Consider the following 12,519-nt stretch of genomic DNA (forward strand, 5'->3'; position numbering starts at 1 on the left):
GTGGGAACCGGCAGAGGTATTCGGCTAACAGCACCAGGGCGATGTGGGGGGGGGGGGCTCTCACAGCACCGGGGCGGCGGGGGGTGAGGGGGAGCTCTCACAGCACCGGGGCGGTGGGGGGGTCTCTCACAGAATGAATTAATGGATGGCATTGCAACATCCTTTATCGGTTTTCATTTGCCAGTTTCAGGTACTAGCTTCACACACACCACACCCCACCCCACCCCACCACACCACACCACACCACACCATACCACACCACACCACACCCCCCGTCTACCATTCCATGCTCCATCTCTGGACTTTGGGTTCAGGCTTCAGCCCCACAGTGTTCCCACCTGTCTGAGATGTGACTGCTTTTGTCTTTTCCTGGGGCTCCTCCCTGCACAGACCCCGTATCCTCCTCCTCTTCCTGCCATTCTAGACCTGGTTCGTGGCAGCACCCTGCCTTCCACCCCTGCCTTTTACTGCAGACACATTTCTTTGAGTTTTCCCCAAGACAGTGTCTCTTGTGCAATCATTGCACAGCAAGGGTGCCAGTGATAGCACCCAGGCTCCTGAGATGGCTGTGAGTTAGACCCTCACCCTGAGGCCCCGACTCTGCTTCTAGGTGGCTGGACTATAATCCTCCCCTGTAGAGCTGACTCTCGGAGGCTGGTGAGCTGCTCTGGTGGATAGGGACAGCCTGGAAGGCTTGGGGGCATAGACCCGCTACCCTGCTCTTCCCGTCCCATCAGCTTCTGGTTCTCCTGGGCTCTTGTGGTGAAGGCCCCTCCCTCAAGGTGAGCTAGTTTTCCTTAGATGGGAGTATTCCCAAGAAGAGTCAAGCCCACAGTCAGAGCCCACCTCACAGGAACTGGCTGCTTCTCTCCTGGCTCGAGAAGCTATCAGCGGCCTTCTGAGACCAAGTACAGTCTTGTTCTCCTTCCAGGAGGCTGCCCAGCAGCTCCAGGAGGGTGTGGCCTCCAGGGGACCAGTTGCTGGGCTAGGACGGCCTCCAGGTCCCTGCATGGGACTGACCTGCTGCTCAGTCTCAGACTGGCCTTGGCTCTTGGTGTCTAGGTTTCCCTCCAGCACTGGTTCAGATGATTCCCAGCCTAGTGCCTTGCCTCTCTCTAGACTAATTGTCTGGAAGGCAAGGATCCAATCACCAAAGATTCGCGTACAGTAACAAAGCTTTGGGTTAAGCTACAAGGAGACACTACCTCACACTACTGTCACTGTTTGTTGGTTGGTTGGGTTTTCACTTGCTTGTCTTGCTTTTTGAGAGAGGGTTTCTCTGTATAGCTCTGGTTATCTTAGAACTCATTTTTGTAGACCAGGCTGTCCTTAAACTCAGAGATACCCCTGCCTCTGCCTCCCAAGTGCTGGGATTAAAGAAAGAGGGATATTAGTATACAGTGTTCTGCCGGAACACATACCCGCACACTAGAAGAGGGCACCAGATTTTTTTTTAATTATAGATGGTTGTGAACCACCATGTGGTTGCTGGGAATTGAACTCAGCACTGCTCTGGGAGAGCAGTCAGTGCTCTTAACCCCTGAGCCATCTCTCCAGCCCAAGAGGGATAGTCTTAAAAACAAAATAAGCAAACAAAACAGAAAATAGCAATGTGGCTGAGAGTGTGGCTCAGTGGTAGGCACATGCCTAATGCTGGAGAGACAGAACCCACGTGCATTCAGTCCCCAGCTCTGCAAAGTAAACCAAAAACAAACAACCCCCACCACAAAAGCCAGCTGTGGTGGCTCACAGCTATAATTCCAGCTCTTGGGAGGCTGAGGCAGAGGATTAGACAAGACTGAAGCCAGCCTGGGCTACATAATGAGATGCTGTCTGAAAAAAAAAATACACAAATAGATAAAAGAGCAGTCAGTGCAGCTGAAGGAGCACAGCAATGGCAGCTCTCAGGTAGCTCAGGCACAGGCATACAACAGAGCCGCTGGGGTGGGCATAGATTCAGTACGCTTTTATCACGTGATCTAGCAGCTCTACTCCTTGAGACACTTCAAAACAATCGAAATAGGGGCACCACCCTGTATGTGCACACCCAAGATCGTAGCTGCATCACTCACAATAACGGAGAGGCAGAAGCAACCTATGTGACCCGTGGCAGTGTGTGCATCCATACAATGGAATATTACCCAGCCTTCAAAAGGGAGGAGCCTGACACCTGCTGCAGCACAGAGGGACCTTGGCAGTTTGCTCAGTGAATCAGCCAGTGATTAATGGACAAGTTCTATGTGATGCCGTGTATATGAGGCCACCAGTGGTCTAGAGACGGCTCTGGGTGAGAACCATATGTGTCTCAAAACCATCTGTAATTCCAGTCCCAGGGGATCCAATGCCCTCTGTGACTTCCTCAGACATTAGGTCCTCATCTGGTGTACAGACATACATGCAGGTAAAATACCCATGCAAATTATATAGAATAAAATAAAAAGCCGGGTGGTGGTGGTGCACACCTTTAGTCCCAGTGCCTTGGAGGCAGAGGCAGGTGGATCTCTGTGAGTTCAAGGCCAGCTTGGCTTACACAGAGGCTACCAGGCTAGTCAAGGGCTATACAGAGAGACTGCATCTCAACACACACAAACACACACACATGCACATACACTAAATGAAGTAAGAATAAATTAAAAACAGAAAGTAATTAAAGTTTCATTTTATTTATTTATTTGTTTAGTTCTTGAAGACAGGGTTTCTCTGTGTAGTTTTGGCTGTCCTGGAACTCACTCTGTAGATCAGGCTGGCCTCAAACTCAGCTATCTCCCTGCCTCTGCCTCCTGAGTGCTGGGATTAAAGGTGTGGGGAACAATGACTGCCTGAATTAAAACTTTGAATGGGGGGCTAGGGAGATGGCTCAGCAGTTAAGAATATGTGTTGCTCTTGTAGAGGACCTGAAGCACATGATGGTTCACTGATGTGGAATTCCCCTCTGTATGCTGTGAATACCATTGTTTAATAAAGAAACTGGCTTGGCCTGATAGGGTAGAACAGAACTAGGCGGGGAAAACTAAACTGAATGCTGGGAGTCAGGGGAGAAGCCATGGAGCTGCTGCCGGAGATAGATGCGCTGAAATTTTGCTGGTAGGCTACGGCCTTGTGGTGATGCACAGATTAATGGAGATGGGTTAAATTAAGATGTAAGAGATAGTCAATAAGGAGATAGAGCTAATGGGCCAAGCAGTGATTTAAATAACATAGTTTCTGTGTGATTATTTCGGGGCTGATCAGCTGGGAACCAACAAGAAGCTTCTTATTACAGTTCACTGCTATCTGTAACACCAGTTTCAGAGGAGCTGAAGACCTCTTTCCATTTCTGTGGGCACCGTGCACACTAGTGGTACATATACATACATGCAGGCGAAACTCTCATGTACAGAAAGTAAAATAAATCTGAAAATAAAAATTCTGAATGGGGGAATTTGAGTGGAACAGGTTAGTCCTTTTTTTTTGGTGTGTGTGTCAGGGTTTCTCTGTGTTACAGCCCTGGCTGCCCTGGAACTCTCTTAGTAGACCAGTCTGTCCTGGAACTCACTTTAGTAGACTAGGCTGGCCTCAGACTCAAAGAGATCCACCTGCCTCTGCGTCCTAAGGATTAAAGGTATGCACCACCACCATCCAGCTCAGGTTGGTACTTTTAAGAAACAAACAAACAAAAAGAAAACAAAAAAAACCCCTTTCATCTAAAATAAGGAAAGTAGAACGGTGGGTGCCAGGAGCCAGGAGGAGAGGATGGGGCTGGTTACTGAGGCATTTCGGTTTTGCAAAATGACAAATTCTTGAGATGGATGCTGGTGACAGTTGCACAAGCCTGTCATGCATCCGGCACCATTGGGCCACACTTACTAATGGGTCAGCTGGGTGGCAGTGTTGTTGGGTCTGGTGGCAATGCTTATAAAGGGGCCACATAGATGACAATATTGTTTTGTTTTCTGGCGGTGTTGGAGCTAGAGCTCAGGGCCTTTGGACATGCTAGGCAAATCCTGTACCACCGAGCAAACCCCTAGTTACAATATGTGTGCATTTATATATACTTGACAACTAAAAAAATGAAGAGTTTGCAGACCCCCACCCCACCACTCCTGTGTCCCTTTCCAACAGGAGTGATTTCCTCCCCTGAAAGTTTTTGGCAATGCCTGGGATGCTTTTGCTGTTTGTCACTAAGGCAGGGTTGTATCCAGGTAAATGGTAAGTAGAGACCAGGAATGTTCCTCAGCATTCTTTTGAGACACAGTCTTTACAGAACCCCGGCTGTCCTGGAACTCTCTCTGTAGACCAGGCTGGCCTTGAAGCTACAGACACTCACCTGTCCCTAGCTCCCGAGTTCTGGGATTAAAGGTGTGTTCCACCATACCCAGCTCTGCTCAATACCCTACAATGCATGGACTGCCTCTAACACACAGCTCTTGGCTCAAGCATCAGAAAGCCACAGTGGAGAGGCCTGTGTAGACCCTTCAGACAGCTAGTATGTCCCAGGCAAAAGTTCAGCCTGGAGCCCCAAGTCCTACTGAGCATATAGTTGCCTTGTTCCGTGGGAGCTGTCTTCTGGAGCTTCTGCCCCAGGGAGCCATACATCTGCTGCATGGTGAGGCTGCCCAGACTGGATTACCCGAGGGGGCCCAACTGTAATAGATGTAGCCTTGAGAGACTTAATAAGGCTGGTGATTGCCTTGAGGGAGCAGAAGGCTATTAATACCATTCCCTAGATGTGACCTCTGCAGACACGCCTGCTCTGGCCATGTCTCCTTGGTCCCAGAGTGGAGGGTATCCATGAAGCCACACATAGGGCTGGTTAGTCCTACCATGCCACTGTCATCAAGAAGTCAGGAAATGTCCCAGTGGCCTTCCTCCAATGAACAGCACTGAGACTCATGTCTACCCCAGCTCCTGGCCACTTGTGGCCCTGTGGTATCTCGCTTTCAGTTCCTTCCTCATGAAGCACTGAGATCATAGATGCATAGTTCATGTCCCTGACTCTTGAGGACCAGTGACACCCTTGCTATGGGTGGACCCGGTATGCCCGAGCAGGTGGATGGCAAAAGTACAGAGGGTCAGGAGTCACCGTGAGGAGAGGGGTCATATTCACGGGTAGCCAGTGTCTGGAAGTTCACAGGCTGCTGTGTCAAAAAGGATGTAGGACTTCAGTAGTGGGTAGGGGATGGATGTAGGGAACCATGGTGCTCCCACATCTGAGGTCCACATCAGCCTGGGATCAGGCAGTGGAGTCCAGGAACAGCTGGCATACTGCCTGGCAGGCAACAATATTGGTTGGGTGCGGCTGGGAGCAAGCGCGACTGAAAAGAAGATGGGATACAGAGAGATGTGTACTCAATGTCACAGCTATCCCTGTCCATCCCAGGACAAAGCCCAACAGCAGCACGGTGACTGCCAGGAAGAACAGCTCAGCAATGGAAAAGGAAGGAAGTGCTGACATAGGGGACCACAGGAGGCCCCAGGCACGGTGTTGAGTAGAGGAAGCCTGGTCTGGCTGGCACCACACTGCAGGACTCCACACATGCCACACAGAAAGGACAAGCCATGGTGAGGGTCAACGCATGTGAAGGCTGTAGGCGTGAGAAAGGCCAGTCATGTCAGGGCAGGAGGATTTTCCTGGGGAATGGAACTTTTGCTAAAACATTGTCAAGACTGGGGCAATGATTCAATCAGTAAATCTATTCAGTGCTTGCTGAACAGATATGAATTGATTTCCAGAACCCAAGTGGAAAGCTGGGTGCAGCGGCACACGCCAGGGACCCAGCCCTGGAGAAGTGGAGACAGGAGGACCCCTGGGACACTGGCTGGCTGACTCAGCTGAATCTATGATCTCCGGGTTCAGTGAAAGACCCTGCTAGGTTTAACATGGGACGTGACTGAGGAAGACACATGATGTGACCTCTGGCCTTATATCCAGGTGAGTGCATGTCACACACACACACACACACACACACACACACACACACCCCTCTTGTCAAAACTCACAAAACTGGATGGTAAGGCAAGGTGAATTTTACCAAATGCAATTTCTTTTGTGCATGAAGAACAACTTGCTTGGGGTCTTTTCCTGTCACTTCAGCTTCTTGCTGACGTATCTCCTGCTCCTCCTCCCCTGCTGGAGCATGAACATGGTTTGTCTCTTCAGACTGACTGGTATTCTGCTGCCGTTAGGCGGCTCACAGCAGAGGAAGGCTGATGATCTTTGCAGGGTGATCTGGTCTCTCAGGAGCAGCTGGGCAGGGAGGCTGCAGTGTGCTCTGTCCTGGCACATCCCTGCATCCTACCCTGTGCCATTGCTTGAAGTAGCATAAGGCCAGATACATGGAGCTATTCAATCTTGGACTTGGCAGCCTCTTTTCTATATTATCCTTCTTGTCTCTGCTATTGTGTTACAGCAATGGAAAATGAGTCAGTCAAGCCATCGTTTGCCCTCTCAGCCCCTTCCCTGAGCTTCATGGTGTGTCTGGCATAGCCTTGGGTAGTATTATTATCTGTTGATGATGTTGTTTTTGAGGTAAGGATCAAACCTTGGGGCTCAAGAATGCCAGACAGGGACTCTACCACTTAGGCAAATGCCACGGTTTCACTACCCCAGGGCCTGCAGAGCCAGAAGGACAAGGGACTGAGAGGGGACTATGAGCAAGGCCTTTGTTTCACACTGGAGATAGGCAAGGGCTGCAGGCCTGTGTTTTTCCTTCACTTTGATTTATGTTGGAAATGTCTGAAACCAAAAAGCTAGTGTATCAGTCACTCTTTCACGGCTGTCCTAAAACACTGTGATCAAGGTGACCTATAGAAGGAGGGTTTATCTGGCTTATGCTTCCAGAGGGCTAAGAGTCCATCGTGGCAGGAAAATGTAGCAGCAGACAATAGACTTGACGGCAGGAACAGCTGAGGGTTCATATCTCAAGCCATAAGCCAGGAAACAGTGAACTGGGGATGCAACTCAAACCCTGCCTCCAGGGGAAGACTCTCTTCATCAAGGCAGCACATCCTAAGACTCCCAAAACACGGCCGCAAACTGGGGACCAAATATCCAAGTACCTGAGACTACGGGTGATACCTCATTCATAGCACGCCAGCTAGCCTTTCAGTAAATGCCCAGGGTTAGGGGATTGTGTTGCACAGCTAGCAACTCTCTAGCCAGCCACAGGCTGACTCAGTGGAACGTTCACATCCAAGGACTGTGGATGTAAAAGAAACATAAACCAGCCGGAGCTGAGCGGCCAGTGCTGGTCTACCGTGATGAAGCCCCGAGTTTGATCCTGCACTGCAGAAAATCCTACCAACTGAGTAGCAAACAGAAGCACCCAAATCAAAGTTGCCCGAAACAAAAGTCAACCCTCTGTAAATGTGAAACTAAAACCAGAGGGTGGGCGAGCACTTCAGACCTGAAGACACTTCTGCGTCTGAGGGAAGACACATTTGTCAGGGAAGAATGAGTCCCAGGGACTGTAGCGAGAGTTTCCCTTCTGCTGTCTATAGGGTGTCACTACATAGGCTGGTTAGCTTCAGACTGGAGATCCTCCTGCCTCAGCTTTACCCCCAGGGACATAACAGCAAATGAACATGACCTGCTTTTCTTCTGTCTTGTTTGTTATTTTGAGACAGGTTCCTTCTTTGTAAACCTGGTTGGTCTGGCAGTTGAGATGTAGACAAGGCTGGCTTTGAACTCAGACACCACTGGCTCTGCCTCCTGGATGCTGAGATTAAAGGCACCACCACCACATAGCCACACTTTTCTTTAACTGCTTTTTATGGCGTCGTGGATGGAAGTCTACACAGAGACTGCATGTTCATTTCCAGCTGCCTGGGCCCAAATAATCACACAGAAAATATATTAATTACAATTCTGTTTGGCTGATAAATGAGGCATTGTTCTAGCTAGCTCTTACATTTTAAATTAACCCATTTCTATTAATCTATGTATCACCACAAGGTTGTGGCCTACTGGTAAGGTTCCAGTCTGTCTCCTTTGGCAGCTACATGGCGTCTCCCTGACTCTGCCTACTTTCTCTCTCTCTATATATAAATCCCTTTCAACCTGGCTATATTCTGCCCTGCCATAAGCCAAAGCAGCTTTATTCATTAACCAATAAAAGCAACACATATACAGAAGTCCATCCCACATCAGAAGTCAAACCTTGGGCAAACTGGGCAAGCTTTGTCAAAGAGCCACATCCGCAGGCTAAGTTTGTTGTTTTATTTTTGGTTGTTTGTTTCTTTGTTTGAGACAAGGTCTCACAGTACAGCCCTGGCTGGACTGAAACTTGCTCTGTAGATCAAGTTGGCCTAGAACTTGAAGTCAGTCTTTCTGCCTCACCACCCACTGTGCTGGGATAACATGTACCCCCAACTGATTTTTGTTTGTTTGATTTTTGAGACAGTACTGTGTGGTCTGAATGAGAACGACCCTCAAATAGGCTTATATATTTGACTGTTTGGTCATCAGGGAGTGGGACTGCTTGAAAAGGTTTAGAAGGATTAGGAGGTGTGGCCTTGTTAGAATAGGTGTGGCCTTGCTGGAGGAAGTGTGTCACTGGGGGTAGGCTTTGAGGTTTCAAAAGCTCATTCCAGGTCCAGTCATATCCCTCCCCTCCCCTCTCTGCCTGCGGATCAGTACTGCCCCCATGCTGTGCCCCCTACCATGATGACAATGGACTAAGCCTATGAAACTGTTAGCAAGCCCCTAGTTAATGCTTTCTTTTATAAGAGCTGCTGTGGTTGTGGTGTCTCTTCACAGCACAGAAGTTGGTACCCGTGACAGGTTGACCATGCTGCTTGTTGGCAGAATGTGAACTTTGGGATGAGGGGAACTGCTGATGCTTTAAGTATAACTTAAGATGCTATACTAGTAGAGCATGGATGCCAATGGTGCAGAGAGCAATGTACACTATAACAGCCCAGCTCAAGAAGGGAAGAGTATTAGTAAGAGACCTAGAGACAATTCTTGCAATATTTTGGCTAAGAAGGTGGCTGCGTTTGCCCTTGTCCTAAAAACCTGCCTGAGGTTAAATTAGAGTTTTGGATTCATGGCTTTGGCAGAGGAGATTTCAAGATAACTTAATATTGATTGTCCTGTGGTTTTTACTAATCCCTCTTACACAGATCTATAATGAAAAGAAGCAAGTTTAACAAAGAAAATGCAAAATGTACAGTTTGAGGAAAGAAGAAGCACCAGGAAATGCTTTGCTGGAGCCAAGTGCTGTGCTCAAGGAGATAAAACGTTTAAAGGAAAGCCTGCTGTTAAAGGGAATAAAGGGAGTGGTGCCTTCAGGGCAGGACCCCACCCAGCTAAGCTCCCAACCTGTGGAAAGGAATTAAAGGAAAGCTTAAGCAGGGAAGGAAGCACCAACAACAGAAAGCTGCTGCAGACTGAACAAGGAGGGGCCATTTCCCTGTCCTAGCAAAGTTACAGAACTAGGCAGGTTCAGCCACACGGTTCCGGCTTTTGAGTCAAAGATAGAAGAAAGGGGTTGTGGAATTCCTGTGACTAAGGAAAGCCACTGAGGCCAGGCATGTGTCAGGGGTGACCAGGCACCGAGACCATTGTATGAAGCTGTGAGGGTGAAACACGGATTATATAGGAGACCCCACGATGTTGGAGATGGCAGAGTCGTGGGACACCTGCCAGGGAAAGCTGCTAACAAGGAGTGGAACCAGCCCGAGAGAAAGAAGTGCATTGCAGTCAACAAAGCTAAAAGGAGTTGGAGATCTGAGGAGCATTTTGACATCAGATATGGAGATGCCAAGTTTGGAGCTTGCCTTGCTGAGTTTTAGCCTTGTTTTGGTCCAGTATTTCCTCACTATGCTCCCCTTTCTTCCTTTTGGAATGGTAATGTATATTCTGCTACTGTATGTATGTTGTAAGTGTGTGATCTGCTTTTTGATTTTGATTTTACAGGGGCTTACAGATTGCCATTAGTGTTGTGTTCTTTTAAAAATGCTACAGAGTCCCAGGCAGCAGCTGTAGGCAAGCAGCAAATGCTATAAAGTCCCAAATGGTGGTAGCAGGCCATGTGGCGGCAGACAGTGGGCCCTGCACAGTCCCAGGCAGAGAAGGCTGCCAGTCTTAGAGCGGTGGCCTGAGCAGTGGTGGCGGCCCATGTGGTGGCAGGCAGTGGGCTCTGGGAGCAGCCAGTCCCAGGCAGAGATGGCTGCCGGTCCCTGAGCAGTGGCTGGTCCCAGGCAGGGAGACACATGGTGGGCTGGCAGAAGACAGAGACATGGTGAGGTTGAATATTTATTCAGGGGAGTTATGAAGGGGGAAGGGGGAGGGGAAGAAAGAGAGAGAGAGAGAGAGAGAGAGAGAGAGAGAGAGAGAGAGAGAGAGAGAGAGGGGGAAGCAGAGAAGTGGGGAGAGAGGCAGAAGCGAAGCTGCCTCTCCGAGAGGAAGATGGAAAAGAGAGTGAGCTCAGGCCAGAAGCTGAAGATCAGCCTGCCGCAGTGGATGGGGAGGGAATGGGCGTGGCTTGTCTCTTAAAGGGACAGGGACCAAAACCATAACAATTAGTCTCAGAAGAGACTTTGAAACAATGTTGAGACTGTTACAGACTATGGAGACTTTTTAAGTTGGACTGGATACATTTTTGCATTATGGTATAGCTACAAGTCTATGGGGGCCAGGAGGTTGAATGTGGTAGTTTGAATAAGAATTGCCCCCCCAACCTTTCCCCCCCATTCTCCCATTCCCCCCCCCACACCCAAAGACTCATATATGTAAATGCTTGGTTTCCAGTTGGTGGTCTATTTAGGAAGGACCAGGCTTGGTCTTGCTGGAGGAGACACGTCACTGGGGGTGAGCCTTGAAGTTTCAAAAGTCCTTTTCAGGTCTAGTCTGTCTGTCTGCCTGTGGATCAGGATGTAGCTCTCAGCTACTGCTCCAGTGCCTGCCTGCATGTCACCATGCCCCCTGCCTGATGATAATGGACTAAAGCACTGAAACTGTAAACTAGGTCCAGTTAAGTACTTTCTTTTATAAGAGTTGCTGCGGTCAGAGTGTCTCTTCACAGCAATAGAACAGTGACTGTAACAAGTGTCTTGCACAGCCCAAGCTGCCCTGAAACACATACATCATAGAGAGCTTTGGATTGTTGGAGATGCTTTTGTGATGGAGGAGAGTTATCTGTCTATGTTTCTTTCATTGGCTAATTAATAAAGAAAACTGTCATGGCCCTTTAAGAGACAAAAAATTAGGTAGGTGGAGTAGACAGAACAGAATTGTGGGAACAAGGAAGTAGAGTTGGGGAGACGCTTCAGGCAGTCACCATAGTGGGTCTCCATGCTTCTCCTCTCCGAGATGGATGCAGGTTAAGATCTCTCCTGGTAAGCCACACCTCGTGGTGCTACCCAGATTACTAAATATGGGTTAAAGAAAGATGTGAGAATTAGCCAATAAGAGGCTACAGATAATGGGCCAGGCAGTGTTTAAAAGAATACAGTTTCCGTGTAATTATTTCGGGTGTAAAGCTAGCCGGCGGCCGGGTGGCGGGACGCAGCCCTGCCGCTTCACACTACACTTTTGGGAACCCCATGAAGGAAGTGTGCCTCCCCTGATATCATTCCACCGAGAGAGGAAGTCATCTGTGCAGTGGTCTGGTCGCCAGTACCTAGTGGCCAGGGACACAGATGAAGATGCTAAAGGTTGAAGAGGGAGAGCGCGTGCTTCAGACACATGACTGCCGTGTGCCAGACACCCTGTGGCCAAGCTCCTCTTGGACCCCAACCACGGTCTCTAGGTGAAACCATCAGCTTATCCAGCAACAGTGACAAAGTCAGATGAGCCAATTCTGAAAGAAAGGCAGAACTAAACGCCTCTGGCCTGATGACCTGGGTAAATGCCCTACTGCCTTCCTACAGGTCAGATTTCCCATCTGCGTGGAAGAAGTCTAGCATCCATCTCCTGCCCCAGCTGTGCTGGGCCTGCCTTGATGCTGAGGTGCCTCGGGTCCACGCAGAAGACCCGGAGATTGTGAGACCCAGAGTGCTTGGTAGCAGCAGTCAGGCCCCCGTCATCCACATATAGCAGAGGTGGGCATTTTTTAGAGTGAAGCCTGACATGCTTTCTCTGTAAATACTGGCTGTGGCTCGTAGGGCTCTGTCATCCCTGATCAGACATCATGGGGCAGCTGTGTGGCATGCGTGGGGATAGGTGGAACGGTGGGCCACACACGGGGGTAGGGAGCTATATTGGGCAGCACATGGGGGTGGGGGGAGTTGTGGGCTGTGCGTGGGGATGGGGGGAGTGTGGGCCATGCGTGGGGGTGGGGGAAGCTATGTTGGGCCACACATGGGGGCGGGGGTGTGTGTTGTGGGCCGTGCGTGGGGGTGGTTGGCAGCAGAGTGCCGGAATGCCCAGTCCCTCTCCCTGGCAGGGGTGGACCATGAAAGCAGCCAGCTTGTTTTATTTTGTGTTTTTGAGATAGCCTCCTGCTGTTGAAGCACCCATTTAGCTCCCATTCTTTATTTTATTTTGGGGGGAGAGGCCTTACTATGCACCCCTGGCTGGCCTGAAACTCTCTATGC

Source organism: Arvicola amphibius, chromosome 10 (genome assembly GCF_903992535.2).
Source record: "Arvicola amphibius chromosome 10, mArvAmp1.2, whole genome shotgun sequence".
Taxonomy (NCBI): domain Eukaryota; kingdom Metazoa; phylum Chordata; class Mammalia; order Rodentia; family Cricetidae; genus Arvicola; species Arvicola amphibius.